The sequence below is a fragment of the Oratosquilla oratoria genome, chromosome 12, assembly GCF_046742065.1.
Source record: "Oratosquilla oratoria isolate Oo_2021 chromosome 12, ASM4674206v1, whole genome shotgun sequence".
NCBI classification, from domain to species: Eukaryota; Metazoa; Arthropoda; class Malacostraca; order Stomatopoda; family Squillidae; genus Oratosquilla; species Oratosquilla oratoria.
Window position 1 is genome coordinate 30,177,290 of NC_134788.1, and position 9,495 is coordinate 30,186,784.

The window sequence follows — 9,495 nt, forward strand, 5'->3', positions numbered from 1 at the left end:
ACTGCGAGTCCTGCCCTGTTGTCTTAATACAATGACCTTGTTTGTGTCACCCTTGTTATAGACTTTTATTCACTTGAACACCTCTCTTAGATCACCCTGCAGTCTGTATATTTCCAGAGAGTGTAGGTTAGGATGCCTAAGCCCCTCCTTGTAAGGTACATTTCTAAGTCCATGTATCATACTGGTCGTTCTCCTCTGTACTGATTCTAGTGAATTGATGTTCATTCTGTAGGACAGAGACCAAAACTGTACTGCATAGTCCAGGATGGGTCTAACCAATGCCAGATAAAGTTTGATAATTACCTCTGTACTTCTATTTGTAACTGTACTAGAAATGTAACTGGATGCTCTGTCAGCTTTATTCCTGGTACTAATGTACTGTTTCTTGGATTTAAGGTCAGGACTCACTAGAACTCCCAAGTCTCTCTCGCACTAGGTTTTCTCCAAAAACGTGTTATCTAACCTACATCTGCCTTTGGGGTTGTGAAGCCTTATGTTTACCATGCTGCACTTTGAGATATTGAAGTTCATTTGCCATTTCACCAACCATTTGGACAATTTGTTAAGATTTTCAGGCAGAATATCGGTGTCTTCTCCTGACCTAAATCGGTGTCCTATTCTAGTGTCATCCACAATGAACAACGTGGGACCCAAAACCGAGTCCTGGGGAACTTCCCTAGTAACACTCCCCATTTGGATTTTACACCATTTATGGTGATCCACTGTTTTCTTTCATTGATCCAAGCTCCTATCCCATGGACTTTGACTAAAATTAGTAATCTCTGGTGGAGCACCTTGTCAAACGCTTTGCTAAAGTCAAGGTAAATAACATCGTAACTCTCATTGTTATCTGACACCTTGTATACCTTGTAAAAAGAAGATTAGTCACAAATTATTTACTCTTGGAGAAACCATGCTGTGGGACATGAATCAAACTAGGTCTGTTGATGATCTCTGATTCTATTAGCCATTATTGATTCATGCATTTTACCTATAATGTCAAACTCATTCACCTGTAGTTGCATATAGATGATTTGTCTCCCTTTTTGAAAACAGGAATAACGTTTGCCTGCCCCAAGCAATGAGCACAAAATATAGTCTACCGACTTCAACATTTCTGTTAACTGGCCACAGATTTCAAATTTCCACTCTTTAATCACTTTCTGAAATCTTTCATCTGGACCCAGGGATTTTGTAGTTTTAAATCTTTAAATCTGTTTGACTACTACTTTACTAATGCTAATGTTAGATAGTCTACTTTCTTCATCCTCACTGAAAATCAGATCTGAGTGAGGTACCATATAACCCCTCCTTTGTAAACACAGAGGAAATATCTGTTAAATGCCTCACTCATTTCTTCCTCTGATTCTACCATTGGATTGATTTAGATATACAAGAATTACATAGGATAAAATCACATGCATAGATATAAAATAGAAATAGGAATGTATAAATTCAAACACAAAATAGACAGAAATATGAAATATAGATATAGTATGAATATAAAATGGAAAAGGAGAACATAAAGAATATAAGATGTAAAATATGAAATATAGATGAAAATATGCAAAGCATAAAATCTAGAATCTAAAACACAGAAAGTAGATATAGGAAAATAGAAAAAGATATACAAAGTAGAACAACCTATGCCCTAATATCATGTGTGTTTACATATGGTGCCATAGACCGACAAGCCTGGAGTTGCACTTTTTCAGCTGTTTGTAGAACTTGTTTTTGTAGCTGTGTTTCAATACAGGCCAAACAAGTGTGCTTTCTTCTTGAATTCATAAGTGCAGTCTTATAGTGGTAAAGTAGCTTAGTGCATGAGTTGTGTGTTTGCATTTGGCATTTACTACACTTCAACATTAACTCTAAAATTCTGTTTTTCACAGAAAGAGACAAACTTCATCCTAAAGGTGGGTCTTACCATGATATCGAGATCTCAACAGGCAGACTGCATTAACTCCTTATGTTTTTTACATTATTAGAAGAGCATTCAAGCCCTTACCATAATTTTTTTTCAAAGCAAGGAATTTGGAGGTAATACGCTTTGAATATGTATAGCAGAATTCCTGTTTTGCTGTGTATTTGGCATTCTGGACAGGTAAATGTGTGGGTATTTATGAAGATGCTTATCAGTCTCACAATTGCAGTTACCTATGTCATTGGCAAGCTCTTATTATGGTGAGCATTTTGAACTCTATATACAAGTACATCAAACTAATAAAACATCAGTGGCTATTAAAAGGAAAAAATGAGATAGGTGAACCAAGGATTTAGGTTAGATTAGTCCAGGCCAGGTCTCATAGCTGCAAGTTTTACCTCTATAATTGGCTAGCTCTTATCATTGTGTTGGTGTGAGTGATTGTGAACAATGCAGTCTTTTATAATGTGTTGTATGGTATGGGGTGAAGTGTTGCATCCCGGACAATTATCTGCTATGTGGTCATCCAGCCTCTTCTAGTAAATTGGAAGGGGTTGGGTGATGGCTGCACTGTACTATGGCCAGGTGGACTCTATCCTCTCTGGGGAGATTGAGAGGATTCAGAGGAATGGGTGTCAAGGGGCAACAAAATATGGCAACACATTGCTGCATGCCAGATTTTGTTGTTGTTGAAAAATGTGTCTGTTTTAGTTTACTATTCTTAGTATGGGTTTGCATGAGTATGGACTTCTGTGATATGGGCTTCTGCTGTAGGAGTCTGTGATGGTGTTGCTGAGGATACTGTGGAGGGTTTTGTTGAAGATGTAATGGAATGCTTTGCTGACGATGAGGTGTAGAGATTTGTTGAAGATAGTGTGGAAGGTTTATCTGTGTGGTTTTACAAAATAGAGAACTTGTTTTGGACTGTAACAGCAGAGACAGGATTCTCCTAGGAGGAAGGTGGGGGGGAGGGGACATTGATGGTTGGGAAATGCAGGAAGGTGCCCTAACTGCATTTGATGGACTGGAGGGAGGAGGCATATGTCTTTGGTCCACCATCTGAAATGAAGTTGTCCCTTGGCACTACCAAGACAGAGAATTAGCCGGATGAAGAATGTCTTGCTCAAGATGGCATTTTTTGCATTATATAGAACATATTGGGTGAGCTTCTGCAGTGGAAGTAGTACTGTACAGTTCTCATTCACAATCAAGAGTGGTGAGTCAAGGGCAGAACAGTGACTACATTGGGAACTATTTGTACAGTTTTTTCCTTCATGGCTGAACTCGTAACACTGGTAACACTGTAAAGGACGATTGATGAAAGCATTTACTAGGAGAGAGAGAGAGGACCAATATTTACTCACTCATGTAACTATTTTCTCTTATTCTTGTCATTGATGGAATAAAAAATTCCATCTGAAGGGTACAATAGATGAAGGAACATCATGGCCTATGTTAAATCCTTAGTATGGATCAACACACCTTTACCATATTTCTGACATTATTTTTAGGGATCTCTCTCTCTAGATGATTTACAGTGTAGATAAAGTCACCTTTGTTTTCCTTATATTATGCCACAAACCAGTAAAGTGTAATGGTGTCATGAAGTTTGGGAGCATGTTCCGCAGCATCATCAAATAGATTTGGACGATAATCATTCTTGCTTTTGAATTAGATTACTTGATAGAATTATCTCAGCATTTAGGTTGTCATCTCTAAGGTTTAGGAAATATATTGCCTAATGTGCAGTTTTGGCATCATTATCAGATGTAAATGTCACATAGCATCAATTGGAAAGACAGTCACCATCGTATTTAAGACAGATGCAGGGGACTGTTCCAACAGGCTTGGAAGCAGAATGGATAACATAGTAAGATAGGGATGTGTAGACATTGATTAGTCAAAGCAATCTAAGACAGGACATATCAGGTGACCTTTGAGGTCTTCCAGCATGAGAAACAGTGGCAGGGGGAACACAAACAGCCTGCAAATAAGTAGTATTACCATCATGATCAGAGACTGACATTTTGAGGGGCTGGTTGACTGCCCCTCAAGGACCAGGGGATTTTTCAAGTGTATCCATAGAGATATTTTATGATTTAATTGGCTTCATGGGACATGGGCAACAGACTACTTGCTGTCACAAATGTAACCTTGTCCCCATGTTACCATTCATTTTAAAATGAGGTTCCTGATATTTTGAAAGTTTGTTCACAACAGAGCTGAGACCTCCCCCCCAACTCATCCCAGCCCAGACATCCAAACATCAAACAAAGAATTCCATTGGAGAGTAATCGACATAAGATTGAGACAGTGGCACATCAAAACGAAAAAACCAAGGACAGAAAAAATAATGGAGAAGGAAGAAAATTAAAAGTGGCCTATACTAACATTGATGGATTAATTTCAGGTCTGAACGAACTCAATGATTATATGTTAGAAGAAAAACCAGGCATAATGGGAATTGTAGAGATTAAACTAAGAGGTGAAATACCATCCATCGTTATTGGACAAGGCCTACACAATTACTGGATAAAAAACAGGGACAAGAAACAGGGAGGGGGAATCATGTTCTTGGCCAAGAAAGACCTAAATGTGACAAAAATTGCAGAGCGCAAAGGTAATGTTGAACTGATCATGATAAAAGTCGAAGGCAAGAATATGAAAAGTAGAAAGTTTGTGGTGACCTATGTGCCCCCAAAAACAAATGCTTGGAAAGAGAACGAACATACAAAAATGCTAGAAGATACAAGAAAATCACTAAATTAGATACTAATGGGTAAGGGAAATCTGGTAGTTATGGGGGACTTCAATTGCAAAGAAATTTGTTGGGACAACATGACATTGCGAGGAGGAGATGACTTGTGGGGCAACGTACTGCTAGACATGACCATGGAGTACACAATGACCCAATGGGTCAGTGAAAACACAAGGTACAGAAACAATGAAGAGCCATCGAAACTAGATTTAATATTTACAACAGAACCTGAAATAGTGGACAAAGTCCATTACAAGACACCAATTGGAAAGAGTGAGCATTTACTCATCGAAACTGTACTAAAGGAAGAAATAGACATGGAGAGGAACAAAAAGCATAGGAAAGGAAGATTGATGTACAACAAAACAGACTTTGCAAAACTAAAGACATTCTTCCGGAATGCAAACTGGGAAAAATTCTATATGGAAGAGACAACAGTGGAAGAGAAATGGAATATATTGATGGATAATTACAATGAAAGGGTAAACAGGCATGTACCAAGACAAAAGCGAGAGAGAGAGTACATTAAATGTTGGTTCAACAAAAGATGCAGTGAGGCAAAAGACAGAAGGGACAAAGCTTGGAAAAGGTGGAGAAAAGACAAAAAACAAAGCAAATGGCAAATTTATATAAACTATAGAAATGAGTATGTTAATGTGAGAAGAGAGGAAAAAAGGAACCATGAGAAGGATATTATAGATAAATGCAAAGATCAACCCAAGCTATTCTATCGGTATGTGAATGGTAAACTTAAAACCAAACAGGAAATGGTGAAACTACGCCAAGGAAATATAGAATACACAGAAGAATTAGAGATGGCCAAAGTCATGAACAACCACTTTAAATCTGTCTTCACCAGAGAGAAAATACAAAATTGCGACATAGATAATAACAAGCAATCTCCCCACATGAGTGAGTTTACAACATCACAAAAAGAAATATCAGAACATCTATCAAAACTGGATGTCAGAAAATCACATGGCCCAGATGGTATTGCAAATTGGATTCTAAAGGAATGCAAAGAGGAACTAACGGACAAAATACACATCATAATAAATAGCTCACTTAAAGTAGGAAATATACCTAATGACTGGAAAAATGCTAACATTGTACCAATATATAAAGGAGGAAACAAGGAAGAACCTACCAACTATAGGCCAGTATCACTAACAAGCACTATAGCCAAAATTTGTGAGAAAATAATCAAGAATAGATGGGTAAAACATCTGGAAGACAACAACATATTAAACCCAAGACAATTCGGGTTCAGACAAGGAAGATCATGCACCACAAACTTAATATGCTTCTACTCAAGGCTAATAGACATAGTGCAAGAAAGAAATGGATGGGCTGATTGTGCATTCCTAGACTTGCAAAAAGCCTTTGACAAAGTACCACACAGAATTACTAAAAAAAACTGGAACACATAGGAGGAATACAAGGGAACCTACTAAAATGGATGGAGGACTTCCTGACTGGTAGAAAGATGAGAGTAGTGCTCAGAGAAAAATATTCAGATTGGAAAGAGGTGATCAGTGGAGTAACGCAAGGATCTGTACTGGTACCAATAATGTTTGCTATCTATATGAATGACATGGACGAGGACGTGAACTGTTACATGAGCTTCTTTGCTGACAACGCCAAACTATTAAGGAAAGTAGAAACTGATAAGGACTGTGAACCCCTGCAAGAAGACCTGAATAGGGTATGGAACCGGAGTCAGAAATGGGAAGTGGACTTTAATACTAAGAAGTATAGCATAATGGAGTTTGGAAAAAGCAAAAACAGAGTATCAAGAAAATATACAATTGGAACCAAGGAAGTAAAGAAAGTAGGATCCGAAAAAGATTTGGGAGTATTAATCACAAATGACTTGTCCTATGATAAACAGATTAACAAAACTGTCGGGGAGACTTACAACTTGCTAAGATCAATAAAAGTGGCATTTGCATACTTGTACGAGGACATGATAAAAAAAATATTGGTTACATTGATAAGGCCTAGACTAGAGTATGCGGCGACATTGTGGTCCCCCAGTACCAAAAAGAATATAAAGAAAAAAGAAAGAATCCAAAGAGCAGCTACAAAAATGGCACCTGCACTTGCAAACCTATCATACGAGGAGAGATTGGCTAAACTGGAGTTACCGACACTGGAGCAAAGAAGAGAGAGAGGTGACCTACTGACCATCTACAGAATCATGAAAGGCACAGAGATACTTGATAGAGAGGACTTACTTAACTGGGACAAGAGAAACACAAGAGGACATGGAAAGAAAAAAAAAAAACATAGCTATCAAAGAGAACTGAAGAAAAACAGTTTTCCACAGAGTTTTGGACACTTGGAACAAACTGGATAATGAAACAGTATGCGCAAAAACCATTCACGAGTTTAAAAGCAAACTAGACACTGAGAGATACAATGGCGGGACACCACGAGCATAGCTCCCCTTCCCGAAAAATACAACTAGGCAAATACAACTAGGTAAATAAATACAGGATGATCTTATGTTCTTCTGGTGGGCAGCCTACCTTTGGGAAACATGACATCTAGTCCCAGTAGCAGATCCAGGATAAAGATTGGTGGGAGGGGGGACTAATCTGAATCTTGTAGATATATATAATGTTTTGGGAGGGGGGTGGCTAACCTGAATTTTGTAAATATGAATTATGCTTTGGGGAGGCTATCCTGAGTTTTGTGAATATAGGAGACACTTTTGAACAGATGTACTCTGTAGCATGAAATTGTGATTTTGAATATAAATTGAAGTGTATGTTCTCACTTGATTTATTTTCTTTCAAAATATTGGGCAAAAGTACTAGTTAGTCTTACATATACCCATATGAAAAATTCTAGAAAATATCTGTACAATTTCTTAGATAAAAAAAGACAGTACACCACTTACTAGTGTATTTTAAACAATGTGACTTGCATCACTTATTTGAGTCAGGTGAAATGAATAAACCTTCCTAGAGTCATATGAAAATTTAGCTCTCATGAGCCTAAACTTGAAATGTTATGGTGTTATGTTTTGAGAGTAGTAGAGCTTGTGTCAGGATTAGAAATGGAGAGAGTGAGTGGTTCGAGCTGAAGGTGGGACTTCGTCAGGGATGCGTTATGTCGCCCTGGCTGTTCAACTTATACATGGATGGGGTAGTGCGAGAGGTGAATGCAAGGGTAGTGGGTCACGGTTGAGAGATGGTTAAAGAAAATGGAGAAAAGTGGGAGGTGAGCCAGCTGTTGTTTGCGGACGACACTGCACTTGTAGCAGGATCGGAGGAGGGATTGAGGAAGTTGGTGACAGAGTTTGGGAGAGTATGTGATAGAAGAAAGCTAAAGATAAATGTGGGTAAAAGTAAGGTGATGAGATGTATAAGGGGTGAAAGTGGCAGTAGACTGGAAGTGAGTATTAAGGGAGAGCGACTGGAGGAAGTGGATAGTTTTAGATACTTAGGTGCAAATGTGGCAGCAAAAAGTGGAGTGAAGGTGGAGGTAGAATGTAGATTGAGAGAAGCAAGTAAATGCCTTGGTGGATTAAAGAGTGTAATGAGGAATAGACATTTGGGAATGGATGCTAAGGAGAGACGTTATGAAGGAGTGATTGTGCCAACAGCACTGTATGGGGCAGAAACATGGAACATAAGAGAGGAAGAGAGAAGGAGTTTGAATGTGTTTGAGATGAGGTGTCTGAGAAGTATGATGGGGGTTACTAGGCTAGATAGAGTGAGAAATGAGGAGGTGAGGAGGAGAACACAGGTGGAAAGGGAGTTGGGAGATAGGGTTGATGAAAGAGTATTAGTATGGTTTGGACACATGGAAAGAATGAGTGAAGAAAGACTAGTAAAGGAGGTATGGAAGGCAGATGTAGAGGAAGTGAACATGAGGGGACGTCCTAGGATGAGGTGGATGGATGGGGTGAAGGGGGCTTTGGGGAAGAGGGGAATGTCTGTGGAGGAAGGACGGGAGAGGACAGAAGACGGGTGAATGGAGAAGGGTTTTATATGGATGATGATGTGATGCATGAGGTGGAATTGGTGGGGGGATGGGGGGTGAGGTAGTATGTGTGAGCAAAATCTGACGCAGCCCGAGGGGATTTCTCCCCGTCTTCTCCTTTTATGCATTGGGGGACGGAGAGGGGGGTTGCCGATTTAATGAAGCGGCCTTGCTGTGGTTGTGCTGTGTCTTGCGACACTGCTTCTGACCCAGGGCAGTGGACAAGGTGCAGGGATGACCTGTCATCCAGGAGGTGCTAAGATGAGAGGGAGGGTGGAGGGGTGTGGAGTGTATTCAGGGATGGAATGGGTAGGGATGATTGTATGCCTTTCCCTTTTTGGCTACCTCCCTTGTAAGGGGGAAAAAGCCTTGGTATATGTATGTTATGTTAAATATGACTACCGTGACCAGCTGGGTCATTCCCCACTACCAAATCTTGTGATATGATGGGGGGGGGGAATGTCACTCTGGTTGTGGTGGGTTGAGTATACATGTATCTCTTGGATGATTTTTAGCACATTTCTATTGAAAAAGTAGAATGCAATATATTATAGTATCATATCTGTTAGTGTTTCTACCTATTTTATGTTAGGTGACAGGGTGTACAAAGGGTCTCTTTAGGTACAAATGGACTTGAGTATGAAATTGTACATGAAACATCCACATCTTATTACAGTGTATTATACAATTTCAAAGAGATGTCAATCTAATGATCACATTTTTTTTCAGGATGAGGGTAACTATCGTCATTTCTTTGGAAGAGCTATCTGTAGATTTCATATGTATCATACGATGAAGAGAATCTGGTGTGACATCTGCG